Source organism: Zea mays, chromosome 5, assembly GCF_902167145.1.
Source record: "Zea mays cultivar B73 chromosome 5, Zm-B73-REFERENCE-NAM-5.0, whole genome shotgun sequence".
In the NCBI taxonomy this organism is placed as follows: Eukaryota; Viridiplantae; Streptophyta; class Magnoliopsida; order Poales; family Poaceae; genus Zea; species Zea mays.
The window spans coordinates 152,097,227-152,101,370 of NC_050100.1; positions in this window are offsets into that span (position 1 = coordinate 152,097,227).

A 4,144-nucleotide genomic window follows, 5' to 3' on the forward strand; every position below is an offset into this window, starting at 1 on the left:
ACACACCACAGCAAAATGGTGTGGTAGAGAGGAAGAACGGGACGCTCATAGACATGGCGAGGACGATGCTTGGAGAGTTCAAGACCCCCGAGCGATTTTTGTCGGAAGCCGTGAATACGGCTTGCCACGCCATCAACCGGGTCTACCTTCACCGCCTCCTCAAGAAGACTTCATATGAGCTTCTAACCGGTAACAAACCCAATGTGTCTTACTTTCGTGTATTTGGGAGAAAATGTTACATTCTAGTAAAGAAAGGTAGAAATTCTAAGTTTGCTCCCAAAGTTGTAGAAGGGTTTTTATTAGGTTATGACTCAAATACAAAGGCGTATAGAGTCTTCAACAAATCATCGGGTTTGGTTGAAGTCTCTAGCGACGTTGTATTTGATGAGACTAATGGCTCTCCAAGAGAGCAAGTTGTTGATCTTGATGATGTAGATGAAGGAGACGTTCCAGCGGCCGCAATACGCACCATGGCGATTGGCGATGTGCGACCACAGGAACTCGAGGAGCAAGATCAACCGTCTTCCTCAACAATGGTGCATCCCCCAACTCAAGACGATGAACAGGTTCATCAAGAAGAGGCGTGTGATCAAGGGGGAGCACAAGATGATCATGTGATGGAGGAAGAAGCACAACCAGCACCTCCAACCCAAGTTCGAGCGACGATTCAAAGGAATCATCCCGTCGACCAAATTTTGGGTGACATTAGCAAGGGAGTAACTACTCGTTCTAGATTAGTTAATTTTTGTGAGCATTACTCCTTTGTCTCTTCTATTGAGCCTTTCAGGGTAGAAGAGGCCTTGCTAGATCCGGACTGGGTGTTGGCCATGCAGGAAGAGCTCAACAATTTCAAAAGAAATGAAGTTTGGACACTGGTGCCGCGTCCCAAGCAAAATGTTGTGGGAACCAAGTGGGTGTTCCGCAACAAACAGGACGAGCACGGGGTGGTGACAAGGAACAAGGCTCGACTTGTGGCAAAAGGTTATGCCCAAGTCGCAGGTTTGGACTTTGAGGAGACTTTTGCTCCTGTGGCTAGGCTAGAGTCCATTCGTATTTTGCTAGCATATGCTGCTCACCATTCTTTCAGATTGTTCCAAATGGACGTGAAGAGCGCTTTCCTCAACGGGCCAATCAAGGAGGAGGTGTACGTGGAGCAACCCCCTGGCTTCGAGGATGAACGGTACCCCGACCACGTATGTAAGCTTTCTAAGGTGCTCTATGGACTTAAGCAAGCCCCAAGAGCATGGTATGAATGCCTTAGAGACTTTTTAATTGCTAATGCTTTCAAGGTTGGGAAAGCCGATCCGACTTTATTCACTAAGACTTGTGATGGTGACTTATTTGTGTGCTAAATTTATGTCGATGACATAATATTTGGCTCTACTAACCAAAAGTCTTGTGAAGAGTTTAGCAGGGTGATGACACAGAAATTCGAGATGTCGATGATGGGCGAGTTGAACTACTTCCTTGGGTTCCAAGTGAAGCAACTCAAGGACGGCACCTTCATCTCCCAAACGAAGTACACGTAAGACTTGCTAAAGCGGTTTGGGATGAAGGATGCCAAGCCCGCAAAGACTCCGATGGGAACTGACGGACACGTCGACCTCAACAAAGGAGGTAAGTCCATTGATCAAAAAGCATACCGGTCCATAATAGATTCTTTGCTTTATTTATGCGCTAGTAGACCGGATATTATGCTTATTGTATGCATGTGTGCTAGATTTCAATCTGATCCAAGGGAGTGTCACTTAGTGGCTGTGAAGCGAATTCTTAGATATTTAGTCGCTACGCCTTGCTTCGGGATCTGGTATCCAAAGGGGTCTACCTTTGACTTAATTGGATATTCAGACTCCGACTATACTAGATGTAAGGTCGATAGGAAGAGTACATCAGGGACGTGCCAATTCTTAGGAAGGTCCCTGGTGTCGTGGAGCTCTAAGAAACAAACCTCCATTGCCCTATCCACCGCTGAGGTCGAGTATGTTGCCGCAGGACAGTGTTGCGCGCAACTACTTTGGATGAGGCAAACCCTTTGGGACTTTGGCTACAATCAGAGCAAAGTCCCACTCCTTTGTGATAATGAGAGTGCTATCCGCATAGCGGATAATCCTGTTGAGCACAGCCGCACAAAGCACATTGACATCCGGCATCACTTTTTGAGAGACCACCAACAAAAGGGAGATATCGAAGTGTTTTATATTAGCACCGAGAACCAGCTAGCCGATATCTTTACCAAGCCGTTAGATGAGAAGACCTTTTGCAGGCTGCGTAGTGAGCTAAATGTCTTAGATTTGCGGAACTTGGATTGATTTATAGCATACATGTGTTTATGCCTTTGATCATGTTCCTTATGCATTTTGTTGTTTACTTATGGTGCTCAAGTTGTACAAACACTCCCCGGACCTCACAAGTCCATTTGCAAGTGATGCACATATTTTAGGTGGAGACGTGCTACAACATGACCCTTTGAGACTAACCATGTGCTTGAGTTTTCTTAATTTAGTCTCAAAGGAGGTTTGAAAGGGAAAAGGTGGACTTGGACCTTGCAAGACTTCCACTGCACTCCGATGATAGGGTAGCTTATTCCAAGTTCATCTTCATGCTCTTATTGCCTTGGTACTCTTACTTGAAGATTTTGGTGAGGCAATGGGGTTTAAAGGGCCAAGATTGATCCCGTTTTGGTGCTTGATGCCAAAGGGGGAGAAAATAAGGCCAAAGCAATAAATGGATCAGCTACCACTTGAGAATTTTGAAAATAGTCAAATAGAGCTTTTGGTTTGTCAAAACTCTTTTGTTGTCTCTTTTGTCAAAAGTTGGCCTCTTGTGGGAAGAATAGTTGATTATGGGAAAAAGGGGGAGTTTTTGAAATCTTTGATCAATTTCTCTTGGAACAACTCTCTTTATGCCTCTACAATTGTGTTTGAATTAGAGATAGGAAATTGAGTTTGATTTGCAAAAACAAACCAAGTGGTGGCAAAGAATGATCCATATATGCCAATTTTGAATCAAAACAATTTTGAGTTCTCATTTGTATTGATGTTGCACTTCTTTTAGTTGCTTTTTGTTGTGTTGGCATAAATCACCAAAAAGGGGGAGATTGAAAGGGAAATGTGCCCTTGGGCCATTTCTAAGTATTTTGGTGATTGAGTGCCAACACAAGTGCTTAATTGTTAATCTATGACAATTGATGGACAAAGTGCAAATCAAGAGTAAAGGTATGTTTCTAAGACTTAGTACTTTGTTTTGAGAACTAATGTATTGTGTCTAAGTGCTGGAAACAGGAGAAATCAATTTGGAGATGACTTGGCTCTTTCAGCCAAAGTCTGCTCAGTCTGGGTGCACCGGACTGTCCGGTGGTGCACCGGAGTGTCCAGTGGTGCACCGGACAGTGTCCGGTGTGCCAGGCTGGCTCTGGCGAACTTGCTGCTCTCGGGACTTCGACGGCGGTGTACGGCTATAAATCACCGGACTGTCCGGTGGTGCACCGGACTGTCCGGTGAGCCATTCACAGGCGAAGTCGTCGCTCTCGGGAAGTGATAAACGGCGTACGGCTATAAATCACCAGACTGTCCGGTGGTGCACCGGACTGTCCGGTGAGCCAACTGTCAGCCGGGCCAACGGTCGGCCGGGGATTCCGCGCGTGACGCGTGGCCGAGCCAACGGTCACAATGGGGCACCGGACTGTCCGGTGTGCACCGGATAGTGTCCGGTGCGCCAACGGCTCTACATCTGCAACGGTCGGCTTCACCAAATAAGGAAAGAAATCCGCACCGGACAGTGTCCGGTGGTGCACCGGACTGTCTGGTGCGCCAGGCGACAGAAGGCAAGATTTGCCTTCCTGGAATGCTCTCAACGGCTCCTAGCTGCCTTGGGGCTATAAAAGGGACCCCTAGGCGCATGGAGGAGAAGACCAAGCATCCCTTGAGCATTGTTGATCACTCACACTTCATTCTTGCGCACTTGTTCGACATTCTTTGTGATTTGGGCTCCGTTCTAGTGAGAACCTCGTGATATTCTTTTGAGCTCAAGTTTGGGTCTTGTGTGTGCGTATTTGCTGTGATTTTGTGTCTCGTGTGCGTTGCTCATCCCTCCCTTACTTCGTGCTTCTTTGTGAACATCAAAGTGTAAGGGCGAGAGGCTCCAA